The following is a 23,619-nucleotide window of genomic DNA, read 5'->3' on the forward strand; positions in this document are numbered from 1 at the left end:
TGCTGCATGGGGCAGGAAGCGGTCGCGGCGGCGGCCCGGAACGCGGGACGCCGCCGCGGCTGTGACACTAATGCTCAGTGGTTTGGGGATTGTTCCTACATTTTTGTTACTAGTGTTGAGCAGAGTTTCTGAATGGTTCAGGTTTGGCAATGTTCTCCAAACTCGACCGCTTGACACTTTTTGGACTCCTGGAGGAGTTGGACACTGCACATAGGGCTTCCAGGGGAAAATGGATACAGCATCCATGTTTTCCTGGACTTCCTAGGGCGGCATCAAACTTTTTCAGGTTAAAAAAAAGTTTGGGTTTCAAGAACATTGCCAAACTCGAAGTGTTCGGAAACTACGCTCAACACTATTTATTATGTCCCACTAGGGGAAGGAAGCTGCCATAGTGTGAGCGCTTGTATAATATTATGGCGTAACAACTATTGCAAACCATTAGTTTCCAACTTCCATGGTGGTGGTGGTGGTTGGGGTGGTGTTACGGGGGAGGGTTGCCTGTTGCTTAACAAATGGACTTAGGTCCTTAAGCCAAGTTTTTAGATTTTGCTTTCACACCTCTTTCGGGTAGAAATCCTTGGCACCACTGGTATCACTGGTTTAAAGCGACTCTGCACCCACAATCTGACCCCCCAAAACCACTTGTACCTTCGGATAACTACTTTTAATCCAAGATCTGTCCTTGGGTCCGTTTGGCAGGTGATACAGTTATTGTCCTAAAAAACAACTTTTAAACTTGCAGCACTGTGTCAAATTGGTGTGGCCTAGAGTGTCTGAGGGCCTGCACGGCCTTTCTGTCCCTCCTCCCCACCCTCTTAACCATTAGGAATGCTCCAGGCAGGATTTCTACTACAGTATTCATCACCTGTCTGAACACTGCACATGTGTTGGATGGTTAAGGCCCATGTGCACAGTAATGAATAGGAGAAATCTCTCTAGGAGGATTCCTTATAATAAAGAGGGCAGGGAGGAGGGACGGAGAGATGGCATAAGCCTAGGGCACAGACAATCTAGGCCACACCAATTTGACAAAGGGCTGCAAGTTTAAAAGCTGATTTTAGGACAAAAACTGCATCACCTGCCGAACGGACCCCAGGACAGATCACTATCACTATTAGTTTTGAGCGAGCATGCTCCACTGAGCACCATGCTTGACCGAGCCCTTCATGGTGCGTGGGTTACTACAAGACAAATTAGAACTCCGATGGGATGCCGTCAATTGATAGCATGCTGCTGGAGTTCTTGCAGTAACTTGTTGAATTTTTTCCTTTTAATTTTTGTATATTTCGTATACACATCCCTTGAAGTTGAACCAGGCAAACTTCTCTCTACCAAGCAGGGGGCACCTGGTTAAACGCTCAAGCCTCCCATTGATTTCAAAGGGGTGCATTAGGCAAGTCAAGCACTCAAGAATTTTAGTACTTACTTAGTTCTTACTTAACACTAATCACCATAACATGCAGCCATGAGCAAAAGAGAGGTCCTGTAGGCGATTACTGAATTCTTTCCTTTTCTATGCTGTATTAGGTCCAGGAATTTGTGATGATAATTTCTTAAAGGGGTATTATGACTTATTTATCCACATATAGGGAATAAGAGTCAGATGGGGGGGGGGGTAATCTCCTGAACTGAGCTCTGACTCCTTTGATTTAAATAGAGTGGTTGCTTGACATGTGTGCCATCATTCTATTCATTCTCTATACAACACGCAACTGCTGCAGGTAGCCAAGCATTGTGTTCAGCCATGTTCAGCAGCCATGTTCTTTGGACAATGAATGCAGCAGTATACTGTACATGCCAACCCACCACGTCAGTTAAAGCAAAGAAATCACAGCCATGGTCAGATCTCGAGGAGTTCCACTGGTCAGACCCTTCTGCAATTTTATACTTCTGTGGATGGGGGATAAGTTAATGAAAGTCAGAATATGCCTTTAATATACAGATGTGTCCACTCTTACCTTTATTTGAATTTATTTCAAGGGAACCAATCAGCCCAATCGGGCTGATATGGTTCCCTAAACCGTTGTATACAGCTCCTGCGGCAGCCGTGGCACATACTGGCCTGCGGCTGCAGCAGAAGCTGTATAACAGAAAAAAAGCACTTTAGTCCCCCAGGCACATGACAGGCAGGGGCGGGGAGGTAGTCATCTGGGCGGCTCCCCGCCCGTGTCTAGTCACCGTGCTCTGCCTGTCAGCGCACTCTGAGGGATGATTGACAGACAGAGAAGCCAGTAATGGACCTCTCTGTCTGTCATTCATCCCCTTGGAGCACACTGACAGGCAGAGCACGGTGACTAGACACGGGCGGGGAGTCGCCCAGATGACTACCTCCCCGCACCTGCCTGTCACATGCCCGGGGATTAAAGTGCTTTTTTTCTGTTATACAGCTTCTGCTGCAGCCGCGGCCGGTTCATGCTGCAGCTGCTGCAGGAGCTGTATACAACGGTTCAGGGAACCATATCAGCCCAATTGGGCTAATTGGTTCCCTTTAAGGATCCCAATTTCACCTATTTACAAATTCAATGCACTATTGTGAAGAAAGGCTGCGTTGCAGATCTCCACCACTGGGTGGCCACACACAGACACATGTAGCATACACAACTCTCAACAGAGTATTGCAAATTCTTATTTCACTTCTACGCTAAACATCTCATAGAGACAAAAGAGAGAGCAGGGGCGCCTCCTGGTGTAATAAGTTTTGGGAGTAAATACCGATAGATAGGGGTACTGGATTGCACTCACCTAGAAGAGTTGTGCAAAAATTTGGCACAACTCTATACAGCACATACAGCGAAATAAGCACCACAGCTCCTGCCCACACCTGCGCCCGCACCAAGCCGGGACCCCATGGTCCAATAGCCCGCTGTGGCTTGATACAACACTAAACATCTCATGACACACGTTGCAATATTTTAAACCATGGGGAAGGGTAAGAAAGGACACATCTGTAGGCAAAAATTATAGTTACATGAAGCCCTCCTAGAGATTTACCACTTAGTTTTTTCTTATGTATAAACCCTGATGCTGCAGTCTTAAGACAGCATATTCATATATTGTTTTCTATGTGGCAGGGTTTTGGACTATGTATGCCAGTACGTAGTATCACTGCCTTAAAGTGGTTGTGCGAATAGCAGAAAAGTATTACCTTTTCCTTCATCCTGGCACTCATCTCTGCCCTGGGCTCCAAGATGAGACCTTGAAGGTACTATAATGGCAATATCATGCAGCTATTGGTCACCACATTTGAGTGCGGTGTCGCGTGATTGTAAAGATCTCAATATGACACTCAACCTCACATAACAATCATTGACACAGGGACACACAAGTAGCTATTATATAGTAAGCATTGTACCAACAGAACAAAGACAATAGTGCAGAGAGAGAGCCATACTCCTAATAAGTCAAGCCCATCCTTCTATTAGGCATCAAACTGACTAGTAAGAGAACAATAAACATAACAACACATTATATGACCTCTGCCAAACAGACTGTTGTTGAACGGACTTGCCGAACTGTTGGGTGTCTGCACCATTGTCCGAACCCAAATGCTCAACATTTGACTCTCAGCGGCTGGAAAAGTTGGATACCGCCCTAGGGAGTCCTGAAAAACATGGATATAGCCATGGACCACATCCATAAAACGGCATTTGATGGCCCTCTTTGGGACAGCTGTTGTTTCACACTCAAATAATGGCTGTTATTTCACAACAAAAGCTGTTCCTGTGACTGTACTGTATTGTTCCTATGGCTGTATCCATGTTTTTCTGGCAGCTCTGGGGCGGCATTCAACTTCTCCAGCCACTAGGAGTCAAAAGCCGAGTGTTTAGGCGTTGAGTACATTGCCGAACCTGAACAGTTCCGCAAGTCCGCTCAACACTAATCACCAATAAGATCAAGGTTCATTGGATCATTGACTTGTGACACAATATGGCGACATCCCCTGAATTTTCCCCCATATTGTCCAATGTCAACGTTTATTAATCTGCATGCTTATATTACATTCTATAATCCATATGACAAGAGAAATTTATCTATTCAAATGAGTCAAACCTCAGAGATGGATAAACGGATAAACAGAGTGGCCCTCAATTCCTGAGGCTTTCTACAGGTCCAACGCTTCTTAAAGGGGTATACAGGAAAGACACTTACCTATGGAAAAAAAGAGAAAAGAACAATTTAGTTATCTCAATGACCAAATGGGAGGTTTATTTTGCAATAATGTTTCACTTGCATAAATTGTAGTTGATAGTGACCACATTCAGACACAGGGCACAAACCACTCCTGGCGGAGTACAGCAATATCATGTGGTTTTCATGCTAGTTATCAAGTGATACCCATTTTGACCTTGCTTTATACTTCTGTACTGCTCTCCCCTAGCCAAGCACTGGAATTAGCCATGCAGGGTGCCAGATTATCAAAAATTCCAGATGAATAGATTTTTGCGTAACATAACAAAGCTCCTCAAGGAAAATCCTTAAATTGTAATCCCGGGACTCAGCAAACACAATTTTGGAGACGCGCTCCTTATGAAGTTATTGCGAAACGATTTCCTAAAAACCACTAAGTGACAGTAAATGCGGGTAATGGAAGCAAATAATACATTTACATCTTTCAATTACACGTTTTGTTGGAAACACAATTCTCCCGATCTGTAATTCATCTGCTATAAAGTGCCTTGTTTATAAAGCCTCGTTGTAATCGCTCTGAACTCAACTATGTAATAGTCACAAACTTCAGCTCTTCCCATTGAACATAATGACTATAATGATACCTATACACAGTCCTGACGCGTAAACACGAACATGTAAAGGCGACAAAAACAGGCATGGTAGAAACAAGAGAATCGGGTAAAATTCACTATACAGAACAGCGCCATTTCTGATTGTGAGGTCCTATCAGCCAATGGCGGCTCTAATACTGATATGATGTGTGTTTCGGCCTCTGATAGCTTTAGAATCTGCTCTCTCATCACAATGACGCCAAGGTGAATTCTCATTGAGTTACTCATCTCCAGTTGACATTCTTAATAAAGCCATAGAGTGGAGGTAGCTGAAGCGATGGGTTTCCGGAAAGTTTCCATGAGAGCCCCGTATCCCATTGTCCTCCTTTCTAATAATTATTTCCCAATGGATTACATTAATTTAATTTTCAAAGCTCATTAGTCACTCTTGTCCTTCAATTAATTCCTAATTTACATTGGTCCTTGCCAAAGGGTTAGGAGAATTTTATTGAATAACAAGACACCTTAATGTCTAAATACAAAGCTATTACGTTTTCGGCCTTCAATGTCATTGCTTTCTGAATAAAAAAAAACTGAATGGGTCCAATTAATTTTTAATATACTTTAATAGTGGTCAGAGCTGAAACTCAGCTGCAGAGACATAAGTGGTCGGGCTGATACTGAGCTGCAGAGACATAAGTGGTCGGGTTGATACTGAGCTGCAGAGACATAAGTGGTCGGGTTGATACTGAGCGGCAGAGACATAGGTGGTCAGAGCTGATATTGAGCAGCAGAGACATAAGTGGTCAGAGCTGATACTGAGCTGCAGAGACATAAGTGGTCCAGGGCTTATACTGAGCAGCAGAGACATAAGTGGTCAGAGCTGATACTGAGCTGCAGAGACATAAGTGGTCAGAGCCGATACTGAGCTGCAGAGACATAGGTGGTCAGAGCTGATACTGAGCTGCAGAGACATAAGTGGTCAAAGCGGATACTGAGCCACAGATAAGTGGTCAGAGCGGATACTGAGCTGCAGAGACATAAGTGTTCAGAGTGGATACCGATCTGCAGAGACATAAGTGGTCAGAGTGGATACCGAGCTGCAGAGACATAAGTGGTCAGAGCGGATACTGAGCAGCAGAGACATAAGTGGTCAGAGCGGATACTGAGCGGCAGAGACATAAGTGGTCAGGGATAATGCTAAGCTGCAGAGACATAAGTGGTCATAGTGGATATCTAGCAGCAGAGACATAAGTGCTCATAGTGGATATCTAGCAGCAGAGACATAAGTGCTCATAGTGGATATCTAGCAGCAGAGACATAAGTGCTCATAGTGGATACTGAGCAGCAGAGACATAAGTGGTCAGGGATGATGCTGAGCTGCAGAGACATAAGTGGTCAGGGATAATGCTGAGCTGCAGAGACATAAGTGCTCATAGTGGATATCGAGCAGCAGAGACATAAGTGCTCATAGTGGATATCTAGCAGCAGAGACATAAGTGGTCATAGTTATACAGAGCAGCAGAGACATAGTGGCTTCTTCTAATTTAGACATATTGTTGCATACAAGAAAGTAAATAAGAACAGATCAGTTCTTAGGGAAGAGCATTGTATTATAATCAGGGAATTTAATTTTGCTTTTGATCAGGGATTTATAGACTGCAAGGAAAGCTGAATAGGGACATTTTCTCCTCAAGCTGAAGCTCAATGGATACATGTCAAGAAGGATTGGATGCTTTCCTTACAAGGAATGGTATCAATAGCTGCCAATCAAATACTAATGGACACATTGATCCAAGCAAGTGGTCTGACAGCAAGGTTAGACGAAATGAGGTTATTACTAAAAGAACTTATTACTAAGTTCTTAAGTTTTGAAGTTGCCAAATGACAAAAGTAGAAGAAATGACAGACTGAGCGCACAAGGCATGCGTACCTTTCTGTAAGTGTTATTAGGGACACTAATCTCTTATATTACAAATATATTACATTATTGTAACATCCTAACAAAGTCACAATATATCTCCATTCAGCAACCACCAGCAATCAGTGTGATCTACAGGGAACATTGCAGCAAGTGCTCAGTTTCCCTACAGCACACCCAGAGGTGAAATAAAGAATTACACTGTTCCTATTAAAATCATTTGGCATATCTGCTTAGTACTAGAGGGTTAGACATGATCTTCGTAGCCACACTTTACTGTGGGTGAGGGTCCTAAATAAGTAAGACCCCCATCCCCATTTACTGCTGGGAAGGACCTTACATTGAAAGCCTAGCAAAAATAGCAATACTACAATTAAAAACTCCGAATCTTCAGTATTTGCAGACATCTAACCACCCGCAGAGCACTGCTGCATCTCTGTGTTTGCCATAGGACATTGCACTGGTACAAAAGCTTTAGTGCATACAAATGAACATATATATATATATATATATATATATATCTGTTTCTTAATTATTGTAAGTATCGGATTGGCGCTCTCTGTTCTCTGGGGGTAAGATCAATAGCCAGCGAGAGTTCCTGTTTGCCCAGCAGGAACATAAAAATGAGACGTCTCTGGCTGATATTCGGCAGCCATTCTACAATCCAGCCCAAAACTAACACACAGCAGAGTCAATATAAAATCCCAGTTAGAAAGCTATTCCTTGTGCTGGATCCCTGCCCATTCCAGCTCGAGCAGACACTTCTCCACACACCATCCATCTCCTCCCCCCGCAGCTGCTCTCAAATGCTTCCCAGCAAGTGGCAAATTCCTTAATTGTGTTATTAGCTGAATTATTAATTGATATAAAAACAGCATTTTACTGGGCATAAAAAGTCATTGGGAAATTAGATAAAGCCGGCACAAGTGCGGGCGACTCAGACGGCGCTCCAGTACATTAGTGTAGTCAAGCTGACTCTCCGCAGCCCATGCATCTTCTGATGTTGTGTTCATGAAGATTATCGTCTAGAAAACACAATTTTGTATAGATGAAGTGAATAGTTACAAACCCAATAAAGGGGGGCAATGAAAGATTACAATCTGCGCCCCTCCGACCAGGAACACTAATCCACTCCACAGGCCGATGGCTGCCGTCATCCCTCATCATGATCGATCATTTCGATGACTTTTCCCATGCTGCGTCTCTAGTCTAGTATAACGTCCTCCAGTCACATTATCTGTCAGCTTAGAAGGTCACAATAGCTTCACCTCAAGGAATCTGGACATATGCTATCAGATATGGGGACTTGTACATGGGTCCCCCTTACAGTTCCAATTTCCCATGATGCAAAATTACAACCGGCAAGAATAGCCTTCAACAGGCTGCAATTCACATTGCAACCAGTGGGTGACAGCACATGTGACATAAACAACTCCCGACAGAGTATATAATTTCTTTATGAAGTTTTTCCTTTCAAGGCACAGTAAGTACGCTGATACCATAGTGCACCTTGGGATAGATGCAGCATGCCACTGATATACAGATGTAGCCATGGTTAACATGATCCCTGACGCAACAATTTGGCATGGAGAAGGTGTGGTTTCATGTGAGCTACTCTATTGGCCACATTTATCATGTAAAATTTTGCGCAAAAAAAAAAAAAAATTGCAAGATCATTCGGCCTGTGCGCCTGATGATAAATTTTGCACATGGACCAGAGATTTTTGTGCAGCACTTCAAAAGTGTGCTTCCCCCCCAAATTGTGCAAATCATAGAAGTCCCCCTAAACATTACAAAAAAAAACCCCATTATTGATGTTACAACATTAGGCTATATTCACACAACGTCCCGATGATCTTTCACGCTGCAAAGAACTTCCCACAGCACACTATGAAGCTTGCAGCCGTAGCCGCTCACTTCATAGTGTGCACTGACATGGTTTTCTACAGCCGCTATTCACTGAATACTAGAAGAGAAGATAAGGCAACGTATAAATTTCTATAAAAAGTACGGCCGTTGTTGCCGATTTCAACAACGCCCATACTTTTACGAAAATATACATTGTGTGAACATAGCCCTAAAACGTTAAAGTGCCCCTTTCACTTAGAAAAAAAAACGATTGACATCACAGAGACATAAAAGTTTAGCGCAATGGCTCAGTTGTTAGCGCTGTAGTCCTGCAGCTGCTGGGGTCCTGGGTTCAAATCTGCAAAGAGTTTGTATGTTCTCTCCGTCTTTATGTGCGTTTCCTCCCACACCCAAAACATACAGCATAGGTGAAATTAGATTGTGAGCCCTCATGGGGACAGGGAGCAATAATTGGCAAAACCAATGTAAAGTGCTGCGGAATCAGTGTGTACTATACAAATAAAAGCATAAAGAAAAATTTAAAACAAAAAGCAATAAAGTGCTGGCAAGGTGCAGATCACCTGGCAAAATAAAATAGTCATTCACACATCTCTGCAGGTGGCAAAATAGAAAAGTTATATAGGGCGATGCAGTATTATTATTATTATTATTATTATTATTATTATTAATAATTTGTTTATTTATTTATGCTGTGATCATGCAAAAAAAAAAAAAAAAAAAAGTTCTTGCTCTTAGAAGGCAGACAATAAGAACAATGACAACCTGCCCCTCCAAGGGGTTATGGGTCAGCCCCGCACATAGTAACATTAGATTTGGGCCCCACTGGCAGTGATTGATCCCATTAGACATGGAGTCATAGTTTTCACACCAGCTCCTATATGTGAGAGGATAATGTGTAGGATACATCCTCAGGGCATTGCTCCTGTACAGTACAACACCATCTAGATACACTATATACCTTATGTAATTAGAGAGATTCATTACCAAAGAGAAAAAAACATCAACTATATCATCGTTCCATAGAAAGTGACTGAGAAAGGAATCCATTATATGAGTCATAGATTATACAAACAATCTCTTACAGTCCATTAGGCAGAATTCAGTCTATAATTCATGTTATATTAATGGATGTTGGGGTCATGTGACTTCACAGCGTTACCTTACTACGCTGCAACATATTGGCTATGGGATCGTCTATTAGGATAAAGAAAAGTTTATCCAAATCAAGGCCCAGAGCTCCATAATGTATTGTAGATTATGGCTGACTGGGTATTCAATGGTGTGACCCAGGGGGTCAGCTGGGCGTAGCTTGTCTGGGCTCCCCCTATAATGCCAGGGATACCTGATATCCAGCCGCTTAGATAAAGAGGATTTCATAGCATTATACCAGCAATCAGCTGATCACAGCTTCTAATTTCCGAATAGAAAAAAATATATATATTATTATTATTAGTTTAATGGGGTTTAACTTTTTCTGATTGGTTGGATCCTCCAAACAAAAAAAATGCAATGTTTAATATGTCTTCCTTGGTTTTCAACAACACTTCAATAAAACAAATGCTTCCCACCACCGATTACCGTCATCTTTAAAGTGAAAATCTTTTTCTTTCAAATCAACTGGTTTCAGTAAGTTACATAGATTTGTAATTCACTTTTATTTAAAAAATCTCCAGTCTTCCAGTACTTATCAGCTGCTGTATGTCCTACAGGGAGTGGTGTATTCTCTCCAGTCTGCTCTCTGATGCAAGAAGGAACACATCAGGGCTAACGGTTAGAACTGCAGGTAGCAGGAACACAGGCAGGAACCATGAAGAGCTGGGCCCACACGCTAAGGAAAGCATGCAGAGGCTCCAACAAAGCAAGGGCAGGACAGGTGCAAGTATTTATAGTGTGAAAGGTGATTAGGTGGAAACCAATAAGGGATGCACTGTCCCTTTAAATTTAAGCAGAGCCCCCATGCACACTCCCTAGGAGACAGAGACGCACATGCCAGACCATGCGGGAGGAGACAGCAGAGAGGACTGGGGATAGCCGGGACCACGTGCGGGGGAGACAGCGTGGCCGCGGGAAGAGGTACGTGCTGTGGCTGTGGCTGTTATAATCTCCTCGTATTTCATTTCAGCCAATGCAACTTTGCTAGGATTGATAGGGGTTAATTTATCATCCCCATATTGGCAACTAGTAAATTCAAGCACCTCATACAGGTTGATTATTCTGTTTTATTATTCTCTTGTGGTTTGTTACAGTACCTCTTGTGCACATAATTTTACTCCATTATGTGATTTTATATTGACATCAATAAAGTGATTTGTATTTTGAAATACTAGTAGTGACCCTTTTTTTGTTTAGGATTTCACTAAACATAGTACCAGTGCCAGTGCGTTATGCCAAAAACCTCCCCGTGCACCCGTATGGATAGACGGTTACAGCTTGAATGTAGTGAAACAAATGAAAAATACCGAGGTCCAAAATGGGGCAGGCCTTAAGGGGTTAAAATAGACAACACAGTAAAACATATGAATCGATTCAGTACCATAGACAGCGCGTGAAAAATCCATTGGAATGAGTTACAGTGTACACAACAGGTCCTACACGCTAATGACTACAGCAGACGGAATGGGTAGTTCATGTCCTGGAGGGACCGCGCCTCTGCTGTACTACACACTGTAATAATATATCGACCGGATTCAGAATCACGGACAGTAACTCTAAGAAACCTTCACCAGAGTGTTCTGCTTCACACGTACCCGATATTAACCCCATAACCATAACCATAGATAATATAATCCAGGACCAGGAACTGTGACTAACAAAGTTATAGACTTACAATGATCTTACAGTGCTTAATAATAAATGCTCCCCCACCCCGACCCCAAATTTCAACCCCCCCCCCCCCTAAAAAAAAAAAAGTCTGAATAGTGCTGACATGGTACTAAAAGGGTTCTTTGTTCTTGGTTATGATATGGTACTAAGGTCATGGCACTGAATGGGAGCTCTGTCACTAAGATGGTGCCCCGTCCATGGTAGTGAAAAGTTCTCTCTGTTACTGAAATGTACACGGACTGCTGTACTGAAATAGGGACCTGTCCATGGTGCTGAAAGTTATCTGTTTATGGTATTAAAATGGTTCTCTGTTCATGTCACTGACCATGTATTCTGTCCATGGTGCTGAAAGTTATCTGTTTGTGGTATTAAAATGGTTCTCTGTTCATGTCACTGACCATGTATTCTGTCCATGGTGCTGAAAGAAGTAACACATCTGTTCACGAAAACGCACTCTGCCAATGTTACTGAATTAGGGCGCTGTCCATGGTACTAAAGTGTTACTCTGTATTATCTGACATATGTCCAACTTTACCCAGGGAAGGGGAACAAATATCCATGTCATAATTGTGGGGTCTGACCTCAGGGACCCCACCATCCTTACCCCATTACAAATCAAGGCAAAACTGCATTTGGCAGTCTTACTGCAAATGCATAGCAGAGAAATAATGTCATATATAGTATAAATATCCTATCACAGTGATGTACCCACCCACCCACCACTGCTGCATAGCCGCCTTCAATCCATGGTCTGTCCAGGGGTCAGTTTGCCTCTTGGTGCTGAAGAGGTATCAAAGAGGCAGGGCGTAGAGCATCCATGCCCTAGGCCTGTGATGCCTTTTGGGTCTCCACCCTCCTTCAATCCAGTGAAGCCCCCTAGGACTGACCCAATTCAGCACATGCACCATTGTAAGTCTAGGCAGCACAGACAGGATAGCTTAGAGTAAGGAGCTGCATCTTTGTCTCACAATGGTGCATGCGCTGAAATGGGTTGATCCTGAAGAGGATAATCTTGCCGAGAGGGGGGTGGACGTTACTGGGGAGAAGGATGGAGGGACACACAAGAGACCCCACAGGTCTATAGAAAGGAAACTCTAGGGTGAGTAGGGAGACTTAAGAGATGCCACAGGCCTATGGAACGGACACTATAGGGCGGGGGGAGGAAGACCCAAGAGATCCCACAGGCCTAGGGCACGGGTACTTTAGTGCAGGGTGGAAGAAGTGTCAAGAAACACCTCCGGCCTAGGGCAAAAACACTCTAGGGGGGAAGAAAGACCCAAGAGACCCCACAGGCCTAGGGCATGGAGCACTTTAGTGCAGGGGGGAAGAAGTTTTAAGAAACACCTCCGGCCTAGGGCAAAGACACTCTAGGGGGGGGGGGAGAGACCGAATAGATGCCACAGGCTTATACCACTGACACACTGAGGAGGGGAGAAAGACCCACAAGATGCCACAGGCCTAGGGCACAGATGCTCTAGGAAGGGGAGAGAGACCCAAGAGACCCCACAGGCCTAGGGCACAGATGCTCTAGGAAGGGGAGAGAGACCCAAGAGACCCCACAGGCCTAGGACACGGACAGTATACACCATTGGAATAAAAGAGTTCCTTTTACAAAAATGACAGCACCAGGACACAAACAGACCCCGGAACATGGATTTACATGCCTTTGCAGCAGTACCAGGAATTTTTTTTTTTTTTTGGGGGGGGGGGGGGTCGTGGGTCAGTATAGATGTGCTGTGAGCGCACGTCTCCTTGGCAAAATCCCAGAACTGAAACAAAAACATATTTTGTAAGGACACATTTGCAGATCCATTCAGGATAATATATGACCTTCATATGTTGCAATGAAAGAGGAATTCATCTTAAGAAGCGGGATTTTAGTGCAGATATATGGAGCGCTGGGCAATTTAAATTAAGAAGAGAAAGGAAGAGACTGTAAATAAGGTCTCCTATAAATCTCCCATATTAAATCATGGAAACAATCAGTGCGCCTGGCGTCACCCTCCGATATCAGGATCAGCACCGGCTGACAGATTTATCAAGGTTTGGACTTTGCCGTCTGTCTGCGCTCACAGCGTCCTGCCTGCACCAACAATTCACACCCAAATGATAAAATGGGATCCGGCTACAATGAATTTTCCATTTTATGTCCTATAGCGGCTGGTGCCTCCTGTTTTACTAATCAATGAGCTGCATTGTGGTGACCCGGGCAGCTAACACCTCCCTGGAAATGTCAGCGAATCACCATCAGTCTGTCACTTTCTGGCAAAAGTAGTAATTTAGTAATAACGCTGTGACAGTCACTGAATTAACTGGACTTGTGGAACAGCAACAATCGCTATCGAGCCATAAACTCTGTGTCTGAGAAATACGGCTAACAAGACCACCAGAAAATCCCAGAGGCATCTATCTGTCTATCTTCTATCTATCTACTATCTATCTATCTATCTATCTATCTATCTATCTATCTATTTATCTATCTATCCCCTATCTATCTATCTATCTATCTATCTCCTATCTATCTATATATCTCCTATCTATCTATCTATCTATCTATCTATCTATCTATCTATCTATCTATCTATCTATCTATCTCCTATCTATCTATCTATCTCCTATCTATCTATCTATCTCCTATCTATCTGTCTATCTATCTCCTATCTATCTATCTATCTATCTCCTATCTATCTATCTATCTATCTATCTATCTATCTCCTATCTATCTATCTATCTATCTCCTATCTGTCTATCTATCTATCTATCTATCTATCTATCTATCTATCTATCTATTTGTCTATTTGTCTATCTATCTATCTATCTATCTATCTAACTCCTATCTATCTATTTGTCTATCTCCTATCTATCTATCTATCTATCTATCTATCTGTCTGTCTGTCTGTCTGTCTATCTATCTATCTATCTATCTATCTATCTATCTATCTATCTATCTCCTATCTATCTATGTCCTATCTATCTATCTATCTATCTATCTATCTATCTCCTATCTATCTATCTATCTCCTATCTATCTATCTATCTATCTATCTCCTATCTATCTCCTATCTATCTATCTATCTCCTATCTATCTATCTATCTATCTATCTATCTATCTATCTATCTATCTCCTATCTATCTATCTATCTATCTATCTATCTATCTATCTATCTCCTATCTATCTATCTCCTATCTATCTATCTATCTCCTATCTATCTATTTGTCTATCTCCTATTATCTATCTATCTATCTATCTATCTATCTATCTATCCCCTATCTATCTATCTATCTATCTATCTATCTATCTATCTATCTGTCTGTCTGTCTGTCTATCTATCTCCTATCTATCTATCTATCTATCTATCTATCTATCTATCTATCTCCTATCTATCTATCTATCTATCTATCTATCTATCTATCTATCTCCTATCTATCTATCTATCTATCTATCTATCTATCTATCTATCTATCTCCTATCTATCTATCTCCTATCTTCTATCTATCTATCTATCTATCTATCTATCTATCTATCTATCTATCTATAACAGGCTGCAATTCCCCTCACATATACACAGCATAAACAACTCCAGACAGTAAAAGGTGCAGATGTGTCCACTCTCATCTTATTTCTAAACTTAATATATTTAGTGACCCATGTCCTGAGATTATCAGCTTTTCAGTCTAAAGGCAATTTAAGTCTATATGAGGAGAAGCAAAGATCAGTAATAAGTAGTAATAGTTATGTAACATGGGATATAGTGGTGGAAGGACGCCTTCCCTGATTTTATCTAAGGGAAGGTTAAGGCTGGACCCCCCCCCCCCCCCAAAAAAAAAAAAAAATACAAAAATAAACTATTGTTATAAAATCAACTGGTATCAAAAAGTTAAACAGATTTATAAATGATACTTATCAGCTGCTGTATGACCTGCAGGAGGTGGTGCATTCCCTCCAGTCTGACACAGTGCTCCCTGCTGCCACCTCTGTCCATCTCAGAAACAGTCCAGAGATTTTTAATGGGGATTTACTGCTGCTCTGGACAGTTCCTGACATGGACAGAGGTGGCAGCAGAGAGCACTGTGTCAAACTGGAGAGAACACACCACTTCTTATAGGACATACAGCAGTTGATAAGTACTGGAAGACTGGAGATTTTTATATGGAAGTAAATTATAAATCTGTATAATTTTCTAACACCATATGATTTCAATATAGTTTTATTTACCAGAGTTCCCCTTTAAGGAAGAACAGTACACAGGAAACTCCACCTAAAGCTATATCTATGTAAGTTAAATATATCGACCAAAGGGTTGTGACTGCCTAGTAAAATGGAGTAATTGTGGGGACCTTAGGCTGTAAGACTGTGTAAGTCTCATCTTTAATGGACGCTGGCTCAGTAAATGCTTTAATAGATTGGTTGCTGGGGTTAAAGGTGCAGCTATAGCATCATTTTATTTTTATGCACTTGGCTATGTAAAGTCGCTCCAGCTGAGATATATGGTTTAAAACTTCTCATTATACAAAATTATACTATACTAAAATAAGAACAGCTTAACTTCCCCAAAGGAGATTGCGCTTAAAAACCTAAAGCGATGTGTAAGTCATAATCAAAGCCTTTGGCTAGCTGCTGTTATTTGCCTTCCTCTGTGTTGGTCCCTTTGGCTCGGCTATTATTAGAGACTCCAGCTTGGTTTCATTGTATACTGGAGTAGGAAGGAGATTGAAATATACGAGTAGCCTGGGCCTGCCTGGTCCTATACAATCACAGTGAAGATCGGCTTCTTCAGGTTGGCTGCTGTGTCTGAGCAGCGGCTCACCACAAGCAGAATAGGACGTCAGTATATAGAGGGTGGAAGATCATTCAAATGCGGGCAGAATAATGAAAATTTATGAGACGTTACCAGGAGCCGATGGAAGGGGAAAGATCCTTGATGCAGGTGGAAAAGATTTGCTTTAAACCCTAAAATACAGGATAAAGGAAAACTCCGGCAAGGACTGGGGAGGAGGGGAGTGAAAATAATATCCACTTACCTCCCGGCTCAAGCACTGCCATTCTGTAACTTAGGTTACCAGTGGCCGGTCGCTTCCTGGCCTTGAGATGGGACTCGGGACGTGAAGCAGTAGACCTGCCCAGCTATCTAGCTGCAGAGGCGGGACCCCGAGGACCGAAGCGCCAGAATATGGGGGTGGCAGCATGGGGACCAGGGAGGTAGGTGGATGTTACTTTTTTTTTTAACCCACCTTTTCCTCCCTGGGGTTCCAGAAAAAAATAGGTCCTAGTCGGAATTCTCCTTTAAGAATTGAATCTTACATTCTCAAATACTGTGAGATCCCCAGCACCTGGCAGGACAGCAATAGTTGGGGCAGCATGCTCTGGTTTGCCATTATTGATGAACCAGAACTGCTTAGAGGGGTAGTTTAAAAAAAGTAAAATCCAATAGATCACCTGGTGCAAGAAAGTTCAAGTAATTTATTTCTAAAAAATTTCAAGTCTTGCAGTACATATCAGCTGCTGTATGACCTGCAGGAAGTGGTGTATTATCGCCAGTCTGACACAGTGCACTCTGGACAGTTCCTGACATGGACAGAGGTGGCAGCAGAGGACACTGTGTCAGACTGGAGAGAATATACCTCTTCCTGCAGAACAAACAGCAGCTGATGAGTACTATAAGACTGGAGATTTTTTAAACAGAAGTTAATTACAAATCTTGAGCACTTTCTAGCACCAGTTGATTTGAAAGAAAAACATTTTCTGAATTAGGGACAGCAAGAAACCTAATAAAAGTCCCTCCCTGCTCTGTGCCCGCCCCTGGATGATGTTACACTTACAACGTCCCTAAGAATGGCCATTTCCAAAGCTGCTCACCCCCATGATATTTATTTTTCCCTATAAATAAAAATAAATCCACCATAACATGCCTGCAACGTCCACCTGATTATTGACCACAGTTATGTATAAAATATATTTCAGCAGCAAAACCTTAAAAACCGCTGAGGGCGACAGCAGCAGCAATGAAGAATCCAAGAGTCACAGATACAAGGACTTCCCACAGCTCGTCCAGTGAAAGAACAAGTGGTTTATTACATCTCAACAGAGTATCAAGGTGCAGCACAGCGGTACAAAGGTCTGATGTTCTCAAGCACCTGGTTACTCTACTGAGATGAAATAAACCACTTCTTCATTCACTTCAAGTGGACATGTTGTGGGCAATCCTGGTATATGTATAATATATGCTACATATATTTTATTTATACATGTATTGCACAATACATTTAATGCCATGAATCTATAACTAAAAAAAATGTATGTACAGGCAAAAATATGAACACTGTGCTTCAGTCATCCTCTAGCACACAGGGGAGGAAAAACCACAGGTGAGGGAAACCTCTAGGGAACCATGGCTGAAGTATTGCCTTTTCCTTGGCCATAGATAGCAATTGCCAGCTTGTAACGTATGAAACAAAAATAAAAATTGTACATGGCACCACATATACTATGGCAATAAGAAAAACAAAGGACTGTGATAAGTTGACAGTTTTGCAGTAAATTTGTAGCTGTGTATTAAGAAGACAACATTAACTTTAATACTTTAATTAAGGATGGAGTGTTGGATTTGTGTAACTTAGTGATAAAAAGTGGAGATTCCCTTTAAGGCTCTTTATTCTATGTTAGTGGATAATTCCTTTATATTGTATATCTGTTTATATAGGAGATGTAGCGTAGCTTTTACTCTATGACAGGTTTATCTTGGCTCAGTGACCAGGCTGACATTTATGGGCTATGGCCAGGCTGCAGTAGGATTACATCTAGATTAGTGTACCATACTGAGAATGCCATAATTGTGCCAGCCATGTAATATACTGAGAACAAGATCATTGTGCCAGCAGTGTACCATACTGAGAACCTTGTCATTGTGCCAGCAGTGTACCATACTGAGAACCTTGTCATTGTGCCAGCAGTGTACCATACTGAGAACACCATCATTGTGCCAGCAGTGTACCATACTGAGAACACCATCATTGTGCCAGCAGTGTACCATACTGAGAACACCATCATTGTGCCAGCAGTGTACCATCGTGAGAACCTTGTCATTGTGCCAGCAGTGTACCATACTGAGAACCCTGTCATTGTGCCAGCAGTTTACCATACTGAGAACCTTGTCATTGTGCCAGCAGTGTACTATACTGAGAACACCATCACTGTGGCAGCAGTGTACCATACTGAGAACACCATCACTGTGGCAGCAGTGTACCATACTGAGAACACCATCATTGTGCCAGCAGTGTACCATACTGAGAACCTCCTCATTGTGCCAGCAGTGTACCATACTGAGAACCTCCTTATTGTGCCAGCAGTGCACCATACTGAGAACACCATCATTGTGCCAGCAGTGTACCATACTGAGAACAACATCACTGTGCCAGCAGTGTACCATACTGAGAACACCATCATTGTGCCAGCAGTGTACCATACTGAGAATCTCCTCATTGTGCCAGCAGTGTACCATACTGAGACCCTCCTCATTGTGCCAGCAGTGCACCATACTGAGAACACCATCATTGTGCCAGCAGTGTACCATATTGAGAACCTCCTCATTGTGCCAGCAGTGTACCATACTGAGAACCTCATCATTGTGCCAGCAGTGTACCATACTGAGAACCTCCTCATTGTGCCAGCAGTGTACCATGCTGAGAACCTCATCATTGTGCCAGCAGTGTACCATACTGAGAACCTCATCATTGTGCCAGCAGTGTACCATGCTGAGAACCTCCTCATTGTGCCAGCAGTGTACCATACTAAGAACCTCCTCATTGTGCCAGCAGTGGACCATACTGAGAACCTCCTCATTGTGCCAGCAGTGTACCATACTGAGAACCTCCTCATTGTGCCAGCAGTGCCCACACTGCTCAAGGATTCCTACAATTCCTATAATCAGCTCGGCTCCTGATACCTTCGGTACATTGGACGGGGAGTACTAAACTTAAGGTGCCAATTCAGATGTCTTAGTGATTTCCAAATGATTTACAGCCACAATACACTGTGCAACAATACCCCCCTTTTTTTTTTATTAGGACCAACCCTGACCCCTCATCTGGACTCATTTTCTATTCCAAAGCTATTTGGATGGACTTCACACTGTGCACAATTTACAGTCACCTTTTTACATTTAGTAAAATTACTTTCTGGAGCCCGAGCCTTTTCATCACCTTAATGAATGAATTTATCACCTCACGGCTCCATTGTCGGCACAGGCTGAATAAATATTTTGTAGTTGTCAGGTTAAAGAAAAGACGGGGAGGTTGTACTCCAGTTCATTCCCGCCGAGTGCATGAAAGACCTCCGAATTATACATTAATGCAGAAGGCTGGAATGCAATCTACAAGGGGAGAGGAATAAGCAGAGAGGCCGCAACCTCCAGAACCCGTACACAACCATATTTATTATATATGTTTTCTCTCCAATCAATATTGATATTATTGTGCAGATTCATTTCTTATTAAGCTCATACAGTGCCGGCACTTTATCAGAGTGTGAAATATGGGGGTTCTGTATACAATGGAATAAGAAGAGGGAGGAAGAGGGAAAGGAGATATAAAAGGAAGAAAATAAAGGAAAGCAGGAAGGAAAGAGAGGGACTGAGGGAAGATGGAAGGAAAGAGAGGAAGGGAAGAAGGAAGGGAAGAAGGAAGGAAGGAAGGGAGGAAGGAAGGCAGGAAGGAAAGAGAGAGACTGAGGGAAGATGGAAGGAAAGAGAGGAAGGGAAGAAGGAAGAAAGGGAGGAAGGAAGGCAGGAAGGAAAGAGAGAGACTGAGAGAAGATGGAAGGAAAGAGAGGAAGGGAAGAAGGAAGGAAGGAAGGAAGGAAGGAAGGAAGGAAGGAAGGAAGGGAGGAAGGAAGGCAGGAAGGAAAAAGAGAGACTGAGGGAAGATGGAAGGAAAGAGAGGAAGGGAAGAAGGAAGGGAAGAAGGGAGGAAGGGAGGAAGGAAGGCAGGAAGGAAAGAGAGAGACTGAGGGAAGATGGAAGGAAAGAGAGGAAGGGAAGAAGGAAGAAAGGGAGGAAGGAAGGCAGGAAGGAAAGAGAGAGACTGAGGGAAGATGGAAGGAAAGCAGGAAGGAAAGAGAGGAAGGAAGGAAGGAAGGAAGGAAGGAAGAAAGGGAGGGAGGAAGGGAGGCAGGAAGGAAAGAGAGAGACTGAGGGAAGATGGAAGGAAAGAGAGGAAGGGAAGAAGGGAGGAAGGGAGGAAGGAAGGAAGGAAAGAGAGGAAGGGAAGAGAGGAAGGGAAGAAGGAAGGAAGGGAGGAAGGAAGGCAGGAAGGAAAGAGAGAAACTGAGGGAAGATGGAAGGAAAGAGAGGAAGGGAAGAAGGAAGAAAGGGAGGAAGGAAGGCAGGAAGGAAAGAGAGAGACTGAGGGAAGATGGAAGGAAAGCAGGAAGGAAAGAGAGGAAGGGAAGAAGGAAGGAAGGAAGAAAGGAAGGAAGGAAGAAAGGGAGGAAGGGAGGCAGGAAGGAAAGAGAGAGACTGAGGGAAGATGGAAGGAAAACATGAAGGAAGGAAAGAGAGGAAGGGAAGAAGGAAGAAAGGAAGGGAGGGAGGGACTGAGGGAAGATGGAGGGAAGGCAGGAAGAAAAGAGAGAGACGAAGGAAGGAAGGAAGGAAGGGAGGGAGGGAGGGAGGGAGAGGATGGAAGGAAGGAAGGAAGGAAAGAGAGGGAAGAAGGAAGGAAAGAGAGGAAAGAAGAAAGGAAGGAAGGAAGGAAGGAAGAGAGGGAGGGAGAAGGAAGGCAGGAAGGAAAAAATGAAGGGAGGGAGGAAGGAAGGAAGGAAGGGAGGGAGGGAGGGAGGGAGGGAGGGAGGAAGGAAGGGGGAGGGGAAAGGGGGGAGGTAAGGATGGGTGGGGAAAAAGGAATGGAGGGGGAGGAAGGAAGAGAGAGGGGGAGGAAGGAAAGAAAGAAAGGAGGAAGGGGAATGTAAGGAAGGAGGGAAGGGAGGAAGGAAGAGAGAGGGAGGAAAGGAATAGGGGGATGGAGGAAGGTAGAGGGTGGAGGGAAGGAAGGCAGGGATTGGGAGGGAGAAAAGAAGGCTAAGGATGAAGGAAGATAGAGGAAGGAAGGATGGGGAAGAAGGAAAAGAGGGAGGAAGGAAGAAAGGAAAGAGGGAAGGAGAAAAAGAAGGAATAATAGGAGGGAGGGAGCTAAGGAAGGGAAGGAGGGAGGATAGATAGAAGGAAGGGGGAGTAAAGGAAGAGAGAAAAAGACAAATAAAGAAGAGAGAGGGATGGGAAGGAAGGAAGGGGGAAAGGGGGAGCGAGGTAAGGAAAAAAGAAGAGAGAGAGGAAGGAGGGACAGGAGGGAAGGAAGGATGAATAGAGGAAGAGGGCACAGATGGAAAGGTGACTTAGGGGTAAGGGGAAAGAGTAAAGAAGGCTGTAAGGATGGGGAGAAGGGACCATGGGTAGGGGAGAGGAATAAAGGAATATTAGATAACTGAGAATGAATAGTAATAGTAGTCTTTATACTTCTTTCATCACAAGTCTAATATAATCTTATCACATGAAGTGTATTTTCTCTACACCAAGATTGAGGCCACACAAACTCTAACAGTGGAGATGTTCCAGAGCAACCATGTTAAAACAAGAAACAAATATAAAGTGTAGCCAGTAAGGGATAGTAGAGGATAGTAGGGGATAGTAGAGGATAGTAGGGGACAGTACAGGGCCAATTCTAGGTTTTCTGCTGCCTGAGGCGAGACCTGAATCCCCCCCATGCCCACACTGACTCATTACCCCCCCCCCCCCCCCCAGCCTATTGAAAATCGTAGGCAGGTGTGCACAAAACCTGTAGCTTTTAATAATAAGTGCATCCTATATACACAATCCAGCTCCACCATAAGTCACCCTGTCCCAGCACTACCTTCCATCCTTGGTGAGGACAAGACAGAAAAAGTTTCCAATTCCACCAGTGTAAACAATTCTTCAGGGATAGTGATCACTTGTAGTGTAGTGATGTGTGACACGTATAACAATACCTGCTGTCTGAAGTCCTGACTCTCTTGCATTCTACATCTGTGTCCAGTTATCATCTGCAGGTCATGGGGTCAATGCAGTCAGTGGTGTATAGCAGACAGTATAATTTATGGCCACTCCATAAAATCTGACGTTCTTCAAAGCCGCCGCCCTGAGCAGTAAACTCATCTCGCCTCATGGCAGAAGCGGCTCTGGGACAGTAGGGGATAGTAGGAGATAGTAGAGGATAACAGAGGATAGTAAGGGATAGAGGATAGTAGGGAATAGAAGACTTTAGTAGGGAATAGTATGGGATTTTTGGAGTCTTCTTGTTGAAATTATGTAAAAAAAAATGGAGACTGGAACAGCACATCCCTCTCTCCCGTCACCACCCCAACAATATATAATTATTATATAGTCAGCCAGTTCATCTTGAATCCCTCCTGTCTTTTGTCATAATCTGCTTGTTCCAAATCCTCTGCTCACATCCCGGGTGCCTACTGCGCAGACATATTTTGGCGTCCTTAGAATAACTTATATCACAGATGTCACCTCAGTGTGTTCCCGACAGGACAACCCCCAGCCCAGATCCTGAAATCTGCAAAGATTATTATCCCATTAACCTTCATGCATTTTGACTATAAGACAGACGCGCTAGGCTCTCCCTGCTAAAAACAGACGCCAGTCATTGTGCGAGTCATTGTCGTCCCCTCATCTGTTACTGAGCACATTAACTGTTGTGATGGTTTATTGTGGAGAAGGGAGGACGACTGCTTTCTATTGTAATCCAGGAGACTTGATGGAGATCATTTAATTGCTTTGTATGAAGCGAGAACTCGTGTAGGACAAGACGGAACATTTACACTTGGGCTCAGCTAAAAGCTCCATTACAAGACATAGCATTAGGCTTAGTGAGACCGTGACCCTCATGCGTCATGTGACTTTCTTACTAAAGATGCAAATCCTAATTAATTCCTTGTAGGACGTTCATCCAAGGATCTCATGGGATTTTTGCATTTTATTATATTTCTGAAATCAATCACTGGCCTAGCTGTATGGTGTATGGTGCACAATATACAGGACTACGAAACAGACGACGGATAAAGATGTGTCCACCCTTAACTTAGTCAAGGGCTTATCATACAAATTCTATACAATATCCCAACACGCAAATAAAATCATAGGCTCCAAAGCTGGGGGATGACCAAAAAGTTTGCAAAAAATTGTGCTTAGTTGAGAAAGCAAATTATTGCAAGCTTTGTTTTAAAATTTTTGAAAAAAAAAAAAAAGTA

This window comes from Dendropsophus ebraccatus, chromosome 11, assembly GCF_027789765.1.
Source record: "Dendropsophus ebraccatus isolate aDenEbr1 chromosome 11, aDenEbr1.pat, whole genome shotgun sequence".
NCBI lineage: Eukaryota > Metazoa > Chordata > Amphibia > Anura > Hylidae > Dendropsophus > Dendropsophus ebraccatus.